At 35.8% G+C, this 16413-nt stretch overlaps 1 long non-coding RNA gene across 2 annotated transcripts; it reads right to left on the bottom strand.

The window, feature by feature from the left end:
- Window positions 1-53: 53 nt before the first annotated feature.
- Window positions 54-6288, bottom strand: LOC123583445. Of its 2 annotated transcripts, none has more exons than XR_006704876.1 (4): window positions 6235-6288; window positions 3193-3424; window positions 2190-2373; window positions 54-287 (listed from the first exon to the last, which is right to left on the bottom strand). It is a non-coding gene; the product is annotated as an uncharacterized LOC123583445 (long non-coding RNA). The 2 variants fall into 2 exon arrangements; XR_006704877.1 differs by lacking the exon at window positions 6235-6288 and adding an exon at window positions 3751-3809.
- Window positions 6289-16413: the final 10125 nt, after the last annotated feature.

Raw genomic sequence — 16413 nt, 5'->3', positions numbered from 1 at the left:
CTTTAGTTATGTTTGTATACCATGCCAGGAACATGATAGATATTCAATACATGTAAATTCAATGGAAATATTTAATTTAAAATGTTACATGAAGAATATTTGCTTACATCTAATGCAGAGAACTGTAAAATTTTACCCAGAGAGATGGAATTTTACCAAAAAATATGTGGACATTGGTTCTCTTTTTTATTGCCATAGTAACGATGCACTATTCAGTGTGTCCTTATAATATTCATCAGCTTTCCACTTTGCTGTCTTTAAATATAGGAAGAAAGCACACTATCCATCTGGAAAGAAAAGAAAATAATAAATACAAAATTAAATATAATATAAAATAACATGTGCAATTATTTATACTGGGGGTCACCATGTCCAAAAATAGGAAAAGATGTATTTTATGGTATAATATCCTTAGTCTGAACAGTCATGGGAAAATTTGTGACCTCTCACATGTATTAACCACTCAACATGATGATTTTGAGGTTTAATGGCTCTATTTTTATAAGAAACATAGGGACTTAGATACTGAACTTTGTTTTTATAATCTCACAAACTTCAGGTTATCTGTAGATTTTCAGTATCCGTTTTGTAATGTTCTCCCTCACTAGTTTTATCAGACCAATACAGCTATTCTCTTCAAGACACCTTCACCAAAATTTATATCACTTAATGTTAATATGTTTGTTGCATCTGATTTGTATATTTCTGATTTGCAAGACTACTTCTTATTTTAGTAGCATAAAATCAAAGACAGTTTTAGTTTATATAAGAGACTTATTTGGCAGTATATCTCACAAAGAGAAAAAAATGCAGGTGTCCATGGGGATAGTGAATGAAAGGAATGAAAATTTGTCAAGTGTGTGTAAATGTGTGTGTGCATGCATACATGTATATGTTTATACATACATATATATGTTGTGCTACGTCTACCTCCATATACACACAAACTAATAAGCATTGATATTAATAGTATGAGACTAATTAATAGTATGGGACTAATGAATAATAATCCACATAAATAATTCTCTATATTGCCCTAGAGCAAATGTTGTCCTATTTCAGCAAAGGCAAAAAAAAAAAAAAAAAAAAAAAAGATTACTGTAGGTTAATTTATACTCTAATGAAGAGTATCTCCTTTCAATGACTTTATCTCAGATTCATTGGCTAAGTTCAAGAAGAGAGAGGTATCAGTATATGTTAGAAAGCCCCCAAGATAAGGGAGCCAGACAGTACATTTGACCTTGTGCAGATTTCATAATAGTTTCATATATCAAGTGTGAATTATGATGGTTACTACCTTGTAGCCTTATTTGTTATGAGGATCATCTGGGAAAATATTTATATAGTGATCAGAAGATGCTGTGAGATTAAGGAACAAAGAGATTAAGTGATTTGAGAAAAAATAATCTCCAATATTGCTGTATCTTTAATGCCATTTTAATATAGACATAAAAGGGAGTTGCCTATAAAACATCATTTGAAAGATGCCAAAAATGTTTGTCCATGCTTTACAAGATGTTATCCCACAAAAGAGGTGATAATGTGAAATTTTCATACATACCATTTAATTTCTTGGTTTCAAGGCCTCGAAGGCCCAAGTAAATTGATAATTCCTTACATTTGTGTCATGTCTTAAAATTTGCAAGACATTTCTGCTTATTATCTATTTTAATCTTCCTTCTGCCCTGTGATTTAGGCACTTTAAAAATAATCATTTCACAGGGTACCAGTCAGTAGAGCATGTGACTCTTAATCTCAGGGTTGTGAGTTCAAGCCTCACGTTGGGCGTGGAGCCTACTTAAAATTAAAAAAATAATAACAATTATTATTTCACAGTTGTAGGCCTGATTCACATCAGACCTAAGAGATGAACTCAGTGCTTTTGACTCCACTGAGTGTTGGCAGTGGTCTCTTCACAGTGCCATAGCTGACTGAAAATGGTATCTGGAAAGGTTTCCTCCCGTGCAAAATTTAAGGCAAGTTAAATTAGTTCCTTTCAGCAAAAATAAATCCCCAGGTAAATGGACATAGGGAGATTAGGATGGGAAATTCTATCAAGACAGTTCCACATTATAAGAACGAGGTCTAGAGGACGAGTGTGATAGGAGTCGGATACTGAGAAGGAGCCCTGTGTTATCACCAGGTATCCCGGAGCTGGGAGGGCCTAAGTGAAAAGAAGTCGTACAAACAGGGTCATGAAGGAACACTTAAGGATACTGTGTGATCCGGTTCCACTCCAAACTCCTGTTTCTCTGTTCCTTGACTTGCATTTTATAATTTAATCATCCATTCAACCAACAGTTATCTGGTATCAGGTGCTGTTCTAGATCCTGGGAACGGGACTGTGAACAAAAAAGATGAAAAGTTCTGCTCCTGTGAAGATTAAATTGTAGTCAGAAATATTAAAATGCTTAATGATCTGGCATAACCATTTTTTTTCACCTACACACCCTCTATCTGCAATGCTCCTTCCATCCCTTCTTGAATCTTCAATATTCTGCTTGGTTTCCACATGTTTCAGGAAGCTTTTCTGAATTTTACAATAGGGACAATATTCCTTTATCTTATGTGCCTTTAATATTACACATGACACATATTTTTCACTGTTATCAGTATTTTTTTCACTTAAAGTCAGAGCCCCGGTCGTCTTTGTATGTGTATCACCCTTGCAAAACCCAACACCTTACACAGCTGCACTATACAGATTTGTTCAGTGGAAGAATAACCTTCTTTTGCAGATACGTCCAAAAATGATCCTTGCTTTTTTTCTGTTTTGCTGACTGCATTTTGACAAATGTTTAGCTGCATTTCCCAGGATAGTGTTCTTCATTGATCAAATGATTAGATATCTGCTAAATTTTGACACCAACCTGGAGCCATGTAGATATGTTTTCCCCTGTCCTTAAAGATCCTTGAAATAAATAATGAAATATATAAAATATACTAACAGAAACCGAAGAAAGCATGCCATTCACGGTTAATATAACTGTTCTGTCTATACCTTTAAGTCCCCTGAGTAGTAATAGTAAGGTGATAGTTTGTGAATTAAGTACACCTTCCACCCTCCTCTCCCCCTACTCAGAGCTAATGAGTGACATTCTTCCTAGAATTTTCAAAGATTTTGAGCAGCACATTAGCCCAAAGATAATAAAAAAAAGAACAAATTCCAAACCCATTAGGGAGAAAAATTACCTATGGAGCTGGAGTTGATCTGATATATCCAGCAAAATTGGGGATAGCAACTTGAATAATGATCCGGAAGACTGACAGAGTGATGGATAGACTTCTGTAAACCCATGGGGCTCGTAGAGGATTTCTCCGTTCTCTGTCTGCGGTAGCAGCAACTGGCATGGTTTCTTTAATCTGCAGCTGAAGTGTATTAGAATATATGATGAATTAACATGGACTTTTCTTCCTTTTCTCGCTGTCAGTTTTATAAAAAGAGAAAAAAATACACTGTTATATATATACACTAAAGACATGCCGTATTTAATAATTATCCCTTTCCTATGATTTGTTCAGTTCGATTATATATTATATTATGATATATGATATGATATGATATTTATTATATTATATTATATTATATTATATTATATTATATTATATTATATTATATTATATTATATGTATTATATATGATCCCTCATCGGCTTAATGAGCTGCTCATAGGGTCTATTAGCCTGCTCTTCACCTTTCCCTTCCTAACCCTGGCTTAAATATCAATAGTCCCTTTCTCTCACTAACAACCTTGGTGCTTCAGAAGTCCTGCGTAGAGTGGCTAGGTGAGCACACCTGCACTCACTCTGCTGCTCTGTGACTTAACAGTTGGGCAGCCTTAGCCACGTTACTTACCTTTTCAGGGTTTTCTCACTTGTGAAATAACTACATCACAGTATTGTAATGAAGTTGAGATGATACTGCAGACAAATCAGCTAGAACCCTGTACACACCCAGAAGTGCTAATTGCTTCCCTGTCTATGAGTAAAGCTTTTTTGTGGCTGTGATTTTATATTGTTTACTTTATTGCAACAAGCAGAGAAGAGGCAAAGCATATATATTAACCATAGTTTAACTCATGAATAAGCATAGTTACTAGCGCAAGTTCACTTCAAAAGAAAGACCTAGAGACAATAATCTTTAAATTATAACCTGGGTAATCTGGCTTCTACAATTCATAGAATTTTAAGGTAATAAAGGAATAGGAGGAAATAATATATTTTGGTGTCTACTATGTGCCAAGTTCTGTGCCAAGTGCTTATTTCCATTGTTTATAATTCCCACTACAATCCTGATGGTACTAATTCCGAGAGTAAATTTAGACTCATGAAGGTTAATTCATTTGCCACTGCTCACGCAACCAATATGTGATGAATTTTAGATTAAAATCCAGGCAATAATGACCCTAAAATCTGTACCCTTTCTATCTTGTCACGATTCCTTCCTTATTCAGAGAGACTTTAAATTTTTTTTTTTTTTCAACGTTTATTTATTTTTGGGACAGAGAGAGACAGAGCATGAATGGGGGAGGGGCAGAGAGAGAGGGAGACACAGAATCGGAAACAGGCTCCAGGCTCTGAGCCATCAGCACAGAGCCTGACGCGGGGCTCGAACTCCCAGACCGCGAGATCGTGACCTGGCTGAAGTCGGACGCTTAACCGACTGCGCCACCCAGGCGCCCCTCAGAGAGACTTTAGACATAATTTATGCCAACTTTTTTTTTTTGATGAAGTTTGGTCTAAGGAAATTGACTTGTTAAAGGCAAGTCAAACCTTGTCTTCTCAAACTTTGTCTCATATGTGTTCATTAGGTTATTTAAAACCTTTATTTGACCTATTGCTTTCTTATAACTGCATTTACATATCTCAATAGCTTTTCTTTGTCCCTGAAATCTTTCATTATTGAGACTATGTGTCATCAGATTTTATAAGAAAAAGAAAAACCCTGGGTTTCTCACCCTCCTCATCTGACCTCCCATGTGATATTTGGTAACAAACAAGTAAGTCCGTGTCTTTATCTCTTTGTTGGACGTGCTTATATGGTGATGACTGTAAAGCATTCTGCTAAGTATTAAGTGGCAAAAGTGGTCATAACTGTATATATCTAATAAGACCCTTGACAGAATCACTTAAAGCAGAGTCTATATTTCTCAGTCTCTATTTTTTCGTAGTTGCCCCTAAAAAGCACACCCCCTTTTTTTCTTCTATGTTTTTTACTTTTTTTCTTCTTCTTTTTTTTTTTTTTTTAGTTCCCAAAGTGTCCACCTTTTCAGATCATGTACCCATTAGGCTAACTGCCTTAGGAATCCTCTAGTTCTTGAAAATAAGAGCTAAGAAGTTTTCATATCCCCCTCTTCTCAGATTTGTGAAATATATTTGTCATAATGGCTGACTTTTGACACAGATGACATCATTTTACCATCATAATAGAATTTAGAATTCTGTCAATATAGAAGAGATGCTAGAAGTTTCATTATTTATAAGAGGCTCCAAATGGATAAAACCAAACACAGTAAAACCTTACAAAAGATCTTAGAAAGTATTGACACAATGACATTTTTGGCAATTTCTTTATGATGATACCTTGTAGAAATAGATCTAGCCATGAGTACCAAGAAAGTTTTGCTTAGGAATCGTCCGCCATTGAGGTTGGAAGCTATCAGCACTAATTCTTTATATGTAGCAACCCAATACTTGCCGCGCCGACCCTACTGTAAAGGCATCTTTGGCTGCATTCTTACTCCTTCCTCCTATTCATTTCTGAGCCAACTGATCCTGCCATAAATGCCACCAGATAAAGTAAGGTATCTCACTCAATATAACTTTTGAAATTAATGCTATAACATAAATTGAAATGCTGACAACTCAGTAAATGCTGTTCTTTTCTCTGCCTTCTATAAATTTCAGTGCAATGAATTTTTTAGGAACATGTAGCGATGCCCGAGCACACAGTGAGGGTCTCTACCTTGACTAATGCTCAAGGTATGAGTTCAGTACATGCTGACTGAATCAATCCATGTACAGTTATACCACTTTATTCATACATATGCAGCTATATAAAGATTTAGGTATGATTACATGTTCATTATACTGAAAGTCCTTGTATATACACTCTTTAACGCATATGTAAACTTATTCAAAGAAATAAATTATGGATTAGTTAGGATAATCACTTTTATTTTCAACTATGATATTTTATTTGAACAGAGGTCTGTGTCAAAATTTTATACTTAACTGCTTTCAGGTTTCAAATTTCACAAACATTTTTTTCATTTGATCTTTATATCTGCAGAAAGGAAAAGTAGATATTAGTATTCCTAGTTTACAAAAGGAGAAGATTGAAGTTAATTTGAATCAACCAGTTTATTGATGTTGAAGTGGTGAATAGTTATTTTTGCAACAAAATTAACTTGCCAAATATTGATGTTTAGAAAAATCATCAAAGCATTTTTATGGGTAAACCCCTATGCTTATTCGACATAACATTGGGTATGTGTCATGAGAGGTGAATTTTGGATCTTTCCAGAAGGTTCTTCTCTAAATGGATGTGCAATATCATTATTGTTGTAAGCAGCAATAATTTTCTTGTCCTGTGGTATCAGTCTCCTTCCTTCAGATTATTTGTGCTGTTGAGATAACACGGCACCCCTCTTGAGTAAGGATGCAGTGATTGCATACTCTATGGAGAAGATGTAAGCCATGGACAAATGAAAATCACTGCTGTGTTTTATCTGGCTTCTTAGAGATAAGCACTCTCAGGTCAAGATAAATTTTTATGCTCCTGTGCTCTTTATTAATTGCTTTAAATTATAATAAGAGGTCAAAACACAGGGGTCCTTCTAATTTATTTCCTAATTATTATGTATGTGTGTCTCTGTGTATATTTGTGTTTGTGGATACACAAATAATGTCTCCAAGGAAAAAGGGGGAAAAGTAATGTATAATGGATTTAGAGACAAGAGATATGAAAGGAGACATGATACTCTGACAGCCAGAAAAACATGTATTAAAATATGGTTTGTAGCCATGTTGGAGAAGGTGTCGGTTTGAAGAACAAAAATCCAAAATCCGTGAAACTATTTTGTTCACAGCCTTAAACAAACCTGAAATGTAAGATTAATTTTTATTTGCATAGAAATCCCATTGCTCGTACAGTTAATGCTAATTATGTCCTCTAAGGTTATACATGTCCTTTTAAGGACCACATTGGTTTGTTTGTCTGCAAATAACTAGCTAATAGGATACAGTTTGTCTCACCTAATATATTTTCATGCCATTTTCATGCTACTGTTAACATTATTAAATTTGTAATTTTGTTTTTTATGCTTGTGCTGCATTATATCTTCAGTTCTCAAAAAATGGACCCATGACTAAAATGTGGTTTACTGAAGCATAAAAAGTGATGAAAAGAGTAACATAAATAGTACAGCCCAAAATAACATCATAAACAAAGAGTGAAGTGGTCTCTAGTGGTGAATATGGAATGCAAATCTGTATATGCTGGGACACATAAATCTTCGAGTGTCATGATTTCACATATGCGACAGGAAAAGAAAAGTGCAAATAGGAAGTACATTTATGAATATCTTAAAAAATTGAATTATATTTGACTGGAGATTAATTTGCCACAATTCCCCAGTTCATTTTCCATTATAAAGCCTTGTCAAACAGGGGCATAAATGTCTGGCAAGGCTATTTCTTGAAGGATTAATTGATGTGTTCCCTCTGCTTCCTTGTGAAGTTTCCAGCTTGTACCCTGAGAAATATTCCACTTTCCTGGACCACGTGAGTTAGGGAAATCACCCATTTAAAGAAAAAAAAATGCCTAAATCATAACGGAAGAGAAGAAAAGAGAAAAGAAGGAAGAGAAGAAATCAAGAGGGGGCATAAGAGAAAGAAAAGGAGAGGACAGAGAAAAGAGGAAGGCCTTAAAAGCCCCCAATCTTGTTTGAAGAGTAGGCAGAAAATATACCTTCACTTAACCAGCAGAAATGCATGGATTCTGGCTAACTGTGTAGCTGTTGTTTTTGTTTTCCATGGAGATGTCCACCAACAAACTGCAGCCCTTTGATTTGAACATCCAGTTGCAGTGAAACTGTCCTATAACCTAAGGACTCTAACTTAGTTTTACCCACTTTTAAATGTCTCATTATCTGTGACTGATCTGCCACTCTATAGTTTGGGGCACATTCTGCATTCCCTCAGTGAGGGCAACTTAGACACCAACCATATGATGGAGTGGTAGTGGTGATGGCGATACTCCCGTTGCAAGGTGGGAGTTGGGGGAGCTGGAAAGAATAAGCTAGAATACTTGACCAGTGGAATCTATTCAAAGGCATTGATTTTTCTATTTTTGATTCAGTAAGCTGAGGGAGATTTTTAAACCTAACATGCATAAAATAATTTTCATGCAATAACGCTGATTTTGTTGTTAGACTTACAGAAGAGACCAAAAGTTGGGAAGCATTTATGGTTCTCCTCTTTATAGCAGAAGCAACTTAGAAAACAATAGCCAACTGCAATATTAATGACAAATTTTACACTCAAAGAGAAAGCATAAGAAGTTATTGTTGAAAAATCTTTGTCAAATGGTATTTTAGGATGATGCATAATGTTAATTATGTATTAAAGGAAGGAGAATAATTATGTGGTAACTGCCTGCAGATATTTTGCTAAACAATAGAATGAAACAATTTGTGCAGACTGAATAATAACTTGGCTTACACACTGTACAGATATTAGAGAATTATACTTGATGGCTCTTTATCAATGAAAACCTCATGCCGTAGGATAAGAGATTTTTTATTTGATTACCACTTATTTTATGAACTTGGCATTTCTGACTGTGGCCTTGCAAGGAGAGTTGGGAATAAGAAGAGGGGTTATCAGGGTACCTGGGTGGTTCAGCCTGGTGGTTAAGCATCCTACTTCAGCTCAGGTCATGATCTTATGGTCTGTGGGTTCAAGCCCCGTGTTGGGCTCTGTACCAAGAGCTCGGAGCTTAGAACCTGCTTCGGATTCTGTGTCTCCCTCTCTCTCTGCCCCCTCCCCCCTGCCTCATGCTCTCTCTCTCTCTGTCTCTCTCAAAACTAAACATTGCAATTTTTTTTTTTAAGAGGAGGGGTTATATTGTGAGCCAGTTTGGGTGTACTTTAATACTAATGTACATATGATTTCATTCAAGGTGAGTGTTTGGTGAATAGTGATATGCTTCCTGACTTTATGTATCAAAAAGTACTAGAAATAGCAAAAATAGTAAGAATGAAATAACAAGATAAAACCTCAGGAAAAAAAAAATTATGAAATGGAGATAAGTAGTTTACTTGACACCAGTTCAAATTAATGGTCAAAAGGCTGGTCACCAAACTGGGGAGGAGTGAGAACTTCAACAAGGAGATGGAAAAATAAAAAAGTACCAAATAAATGTCACAGAGTAGAAGTATAATGATTGAACTGAAAAATACACTAAAGGAATTTAATAGCCAAGTAGATGAAACAGAAGAAAAGTTCAGTCAACTTGAAAACAAGGCAGTGGAACTCACCCAGTCAGAGCAGCAGAAAGAAAAAAAGAATGAAAAAAAGCGAAAATAGTTTAAGGGACTTACAGGACAATATCAAAAGTATCAATTCGTATTTTAGGATTCAAATTATGGAGAGAGAGGAACAGATAACTTAGTTGAGGAAATAATCAATGAAAGCTCCCCTAACCTAGGAAAGGAACAGACATGTAGACCCAGGAATCCCAGAGAGTTCCAAATACAGTGAACCAAAAGACATTATAATTAAAGGAAGCCAAAATCATTATAATTAAAAAGTCAAAATTTAAGACGCGGAAGGAATCTTAAAAGCCACGAGAGAATAACAACTTGTTAGGAACAGGGGAACAAGACTATCAGCAGATTTTTCAGCAGAAACTTTGTATGCCAGAGGGAGTGTCATATTCAAGTGCTGAAAGAAAAACCCTTCCAACCATGAATAGCCTACATGTCCAAATTTTTCAGAATTGAAGGACAGATAAAGAGTTTTCAGGACAAATAAAAGCTAAAGTAGTTCATCACCATTCAGATTGGAAAGAAAGAGGTAAAATTGTCACTATTTGCGGATGACGTGATAATACACGCAGAAAATTCTAAAGACTCCATTGAAAAACTGTTAGAACTAATAAATTTCGTAAAATTGCAGGATACATAATCACTATGCAAAAATCTGCATTTCTATACACTAATAATTAACTATTAGAGAAATTAAGAAAACTATCCATTTATAATTGCATCAAAAAGAGTAAAATACCTAAGAATAAGTAACCCCAGAGATAAAAGACATGTACACTGGAAACTGTAAGACATTAATGAAAGAAAGTAAGGAAGACACAAATAAAAGGAAAAATATTCTGTATTCCTGGATTGAAAGGCCAGTAGGACTGGCCTGTAATGTATTTGTTACTGGTACATGAACAGAGAAATACTAAAATTGAGAAGAAGAGGCTAGAATCCTTTTTAGTAAATTTATGTTTATTTGACAACATACTGTGTATGAGCATGAGATCATTTCATTGAGCACGTTTGTACCAGTTTTGGTGAAGTTCATCTTGTGAATTAAGTTGATGTAGACTGAAATGCTTATGTGTAGTAGGATCACGATACATGTGGTACTTCAGAGTTAGTCTGTAAAGTAAGACTCAAAATGATACATAAATCAGGGACAATATATCATTTTTTAAATGACTTACTATTTCGAAGTCATTTTATTTTGTGTTTTAATTAACCTTGGCTTTAAACTTACAGTTGAGCAGGATTGGATAAAATGCAGAAGTGACATTTACATTATTTTCACTCCTAGTGAAGTGATGATGAAACATTCTTTACTGAACTACTTTTGAAGACAATACAAAACTTTTTCTAAATGTCACAGAATGGTAGTGTAAAAACAAATCTGAGCTTAGGTAAAGAGCTTTATTCAAAAGGACAATTGCAATAGAAAGAAGGGTGCTGTTGCAATAGGGCGAGGGAGACTTTGACCATAAGATCTACAAGTTTCTAACATCAGGAAGAAAGGAATTTTCCCACAAGGCTAGAAAGAACTAAGTGAGGAGGAGGGGAATGAATAGGTGGTGCGATGAAACAGTTGGTCAGAAAACATCTTCCCTTGAGGTCAACTTGGTCCTCCAGAATTCTGTATGGAAACATTGGTTCACATTATGATGATGGCTCAGGCTGGGCATGATTAAAAGTTTGGTTCAGTATGTTCTGAAGAAGGGAGAGAAATTTAAGTGTACCCACAAGTTAAGTTAGCAGATGTGTGGTCCAGGTTGGTCAGTGAATACAAATGGTTCAGCTAATCATGGATGAGACAAAGAATGGGAGTGTGGTCTGTGTCTATCCTTGTCATAGGTAAACAAATCAGGGGGCCTCCTTGACTCTCATCTGAGTCATATGAGGAAGAATGGTGCTGTGCAGTAAGTTGTTTTATAGAACACAAAAGAACCAGCGGTAATTTCTTAACCATCACTGATTTTTCCAGGAGCACGGGGCTCAAGTAGGGTTTAACATTGTCAGTGCCTCCATTTGCTTAAGCCAAATGAATATCATTCATCTCTGAACAATTCAGAGGTGAGCAAAAACCAGAGCAGAGCAAAGCAGGTTCTAAGAAATCAGCTCCTGACGACTCTTGCTGGCATTGTTTGTCAAATCAGTTAAACCATTTTTTGAGAGGTGGTGGCAAAGGCCAGTTGTGTTAAGTTCACGTGTCTTTAAATAGGGATGTCTAAAATAAAAAAGATTAATGTAAAACATTGATTAAAATAAAGAGGCAAAGTTGAACACTGAAAGGTAACCAGTCCAGTGAGTTCCAAGAATGTGATGGATACAAATCTTTCCTTGAGGCAGTCCTGCTTGTTGAATTTCTCAAAGCCAGGAAGATGCTGATAGTCCTGGAGATGTTGTACATTCTCTCTTCTCTAAGAGCCTGCATGACCTACACATTTTATCAGACTTCCTTGATGACCTAGACAGCAGACTGTACAGGGAGAAATCTTTCCTCTGTTTGGTCTACTACAGTGATGAGCCCTTCAAGTGTACCAAGTCTTCAGAATTTAGCTCCCAGTACTTCTTCAGATGTTGAGGGTAAACTCCACTATAAGGCAACCTGGAGTTCAAATAAGAATCTGGTTAGGCAAGTTTTAGCTTTTGGTGATACCAAGTTAGGAAGGGGAGCAGCTGAAAACATTAGTTGGGGATATACCCAGACACTGAAGGAAAGTGGAAGAGTCAAAAATATTATAAGGTTTAACAATGCATACCAGATGAAAGAATTTAGTCCAATTTACATGTAGGTAATAAAATTGGAAATCCATCATATCCAACAGTTACTTAGAATTTGTAAAGAGGTACAAAATAGCACAAAGACTGTTAACAGGGCCAGATAGTGATAACCTGCATGGATGTACTGTGGTTTCTCACTGAAACACAGAATTTCTCTCTATAGTCCTTCTTGTGATCAAAGATGTCAAATAAAGATTATAGATCATAAATTAAAGCTCCTCTCATTATATTTGGCTTTATTAATTACATGCTTGTAGTAAGAATGGTGATTTACCTTATAGGCAGGAATTTTAAAATATTTACTTTGCTGAAAATTTTTGTAAGGAATCTTAGGTCAACGTTTTAAAATTCTCTTATGGCTAGAAGCCAAGCCAAAGACTCTTCATCATATTTCACCTGTAATATCTATAGGTTTGGGGGAATTTCCATCTTGTAGAGGTCTCCCAAATAGTCTAAGTTTTCCTTGCCTGCAAAGAAAGTCTTTTTCTTACTCACCTATAGGGTTGGGATCTCCATAAGCTAGTCATTACCTCACCAGTTTTCCTAGTAGGCTTTGTGAACATTGGCTCCATAAAGTTAACTTTAACCCCTTAAATAAAAGTGTCTAGTCATGGGGCTCCTGGGTGACTCATGATCAGGTCATGATCTCAAGGTTTGTGGGCCCAAGCCCCATGTTGGGCTCTATGCTGGCAATGCAGTGCCTGCTTGGGATTCTCTCCCTCCCTCTCTCTCTCCCTCTCCCCCCACTCACTCTCTCTCTCAAAATAAATAACCTTAAAACTTCTTTTTTAAAAAATTTCCTAGTCATATATGACTGAAAAGCATCATTTTCCAATATGACATTTCAGTCAAAGCTTTGGTTTATTACCAATGTTTCCAATTATGTCCTGTTAACAAAGGAAGACAAATTCTTATCAAACAAGCAAAAATTATATTGCCGTGAAATAATATTTAATCAATAAGTGTTTCCAAAATCTGGAGGGATGAGGTAGGCAGAGGTTTCATTTCTGTTTATGAAAGTACAGCCTACTAAATTTGTAGGAGTTACAAAGAGCAAAAGAGAAAAGAGAAAGGGGTTCATTGTATCTAGAAAACAGGGTTATTATCAGCAGTATTCCAAGGAAAACCCATAGTCATCCTTTATCAGTTCATTCAGTCCTATATAGTTAATTTTGTTCTCATCAATTTAGGGTTAACAGTCTTATGAACCCATCTGCTTCTACACTACCATTTAAGAAATCCTGACTCAACCTAATAGTATAATTTCAAAGTTATTTAGGACTTGAGCATCTTAAACCTATGCTAAAGAGTACCTGGCATAATCATTTTCTAAGGGTCTCTGAGAGTCTTTTTTTGGAGAAAAATCTTTCTGGCCTGTAATTGATTTGCAAGTGCTTTTAAGTAAGATAAAAACTATGTGTAAAGGATGCAAGACTTCAAAATAGTTGTGATTAACCTGCTTTTCATAATTTTCTAAAGTGGAAATCTGATAAAAGCACATTTGAAAATAATGCAACTGACAAGGAAATTTGTTTTGTGGCATGCAAAACAAAGTTGATTGAAAATCAAAGTGAGAGGCATCTGGGTGGCTCAGTCAGTTAAGAATCAGACTTCAGCTCAGGTCATGAACTTGCAGCTCGTGGGTTCGAGCCCCACATCAGGCTCTGTGCTGACAGCTCAGAGCCTGGAGCCTGCTTTGGATTCTTTGTGTCCCTCTCTCTCTGCCCCTTCCCTGCTTGCACTCTGTCTCTCTCCCTCTCATGAAATGAATAAACATTTAAAAAAATTAAAAAAAAATCAAAGTGAAAAGATTTTAAAAGTATACATAAAATGTAACATGATTGAATCTTAGTACAAAAGTGAGAAAACTTATTTTCTTAAGTAATTAAGACCATGATAAAGTCAAAAGAAAACACAATTCTTTTTTTAAATTATTTTTTAATGTTTATTTACTTTTGAGAGAGAGAGAGAGAGAGAGAGAGAGCGCTAGAGCGAGACTCAGCGTGGGGAGGGGCAGAGAGTGAGGGAGACACAGAATCTGAAGCAGGCTCCAGGCTCTGGGCTGTCAGCACAGACCCCGACATGGGACTCAGACTCACGAATCATGAGATTATGACCTGAGCCAAAGTTGGCCACCTAACTGACTGAGCCACTCAGGAGCCCCAAGAAACAATTCTGATATGACACAGAACTTTTGGCTTCTAGGCAGACTATACAGAAGGTAAAGATACAACTTTTATAACCTCTTCTTAAGAGCAGACCAATAATTCAAGAATTTTGTTATTTTAACAGAGAAAACCAGATTCTAGTTTTGCATCAATATACAGTTGACCCTGATCACTGACTTACAATGCAATCCACAATCCATGTAAAACTTTCAACTCCCCCAAAACTTAACCACTCATACTCTGCTGTTGACTAGAAGCCCTACTGATAACATATTTTGTATGTTCTGAGTATTATGTACTCTACTCTTACAATGAGGTAAGCTAGAGAAAAGAAAATGTAAGAAAATCATAAGGAAGAGAAAATACATTTATGGTACTCCACTGTATTTATTGAAAAAATTTGCATATAAGTGGATCCCTGCAGTTCAAACTCACGTTGTTCAAGGGTCAACTGCAACATTTTATACAAAAATCCTTTACAAAAATTTCTTATAAATAAACCCATCAGAGCTTTGATAGCTTTGAGTACAAAAAGTAAAATTATTTTTCTGTGGAACTTTATAATTTTCTATACCCATGCAAGTTTTGTCCTATACTCTCCACTTTCTCATATGGAATAATGAATTATTTTACATTGGACAAAACAACTCCCTCTTCCTTTAACAAAAACACTTCCTGCATACCTTGTATGGAAAACTGTTTTTCTGTGCCACTGTTTCTCCTGGTAGAACCTCATTAGCATATAGTGATTATAAATTTTAAATACATTAACTTCTATTTCACAGAGAAATGTATAAAGAATATAATTGCGAATGTCTTCCATCAGGGTTTTGCTGTAGAGCTTAGGAATATACCTTTTATCACTTTTATAACCATATATGTCCTTGTAATGCAATTTGTCAGTGTGGCCACAAATGAATACATTTTTTTAAGTGAATATGTTTTTGTTTTAAGTTTATTTATTATGAGAGGGAGAGAGAGTGCAAATTAGCATGAGTGGGGGAGGGGTGGAGAGGGAGAGAGAGAATCCCAAGCAGGCTCCACACTGTCAGCACAGGGGCAACATGGGGCTTAAATTCACGACACATGAGATCATGACCTGAACTGAAATCACGAGTTGGACACTTAACCGACTGAGCCACTCAGGCACCCCTGAATACATTCATTAACAGACCCAAATACATACAGCCTTAAGGTTAGGTTTAGTAATTTACATTTCAGTATTTTATCTTAGAAATGAGTTAGGTATTTAAAGAATAGTCATTAATTAACCTAATGTTAAATCTAAGATTTTAAGTTACCAAAAGAACTTGGAGATTATATCTTCATATGGACATATGAAAAAAACAGAATTATTGTTGAAATAAAGTTTGTTAGAATTATTCAATTTGATTAATCACAAATTTACATTTTCATCATCTTAAATGTCTAGTAGATATAATGCAAATTTATTTAGTAACATAAGTTTCGGAAGAATATACAAATAGGAAAAAAAAGATTGTATTATCCTCAATTTCTTACTATTTTAAGAATATTCCATTTATATAAGTACTATTGATCTCTCAGCCAATTAGAATCGAGCTCCTTGAAGGCATTTTATAACTTAATTTGGTAATCATCTAGAGGTAGGGAAATAGTACACATATATAACTCATAAATACTACCATGTCAGTCAGCTTGGGCAGGCAGAACAAAGTATTCTTTGTGTCTCTTTGTAGTGGCCCTGACCAATGGCTCTCTGTAGGGTCCCCTCTCCTGTAGCTCTTTAGAAGGACAGCCTGGCCTGCTGTAACCAAAGGGGCGATTCCACCCTCTGAAATCAACGAGGAGTCAGCCTTACCCTCTGGGTCTGTGGTGGGAGTGGCAGCCCTGATGATCTCTGAATTGCCTTTTGAGTCATTTCCCCCTATTCTTGAAGAAGGACAC

The sequence above is a fragment of the Leopardus geoffroyi genome, chromosome B1, assembly GCF_018350155.1.
Source record: "Leopardus geoffroyi isolate Oge1 chromosome B1, O.geoffroyi_Oge1_pat1.0, whole genome shotgun sequence".
NCBI classification, from domain to species: domain Eukaryota; kingdom Metazoa; phylum Chordata; class Mammalia; order Carnivora; family Felidae; genus Leopardus; species Leopardus geoffroyi.
This window is presented reverse-complemented; position numbering and strand designations above follow the sequence as displayed.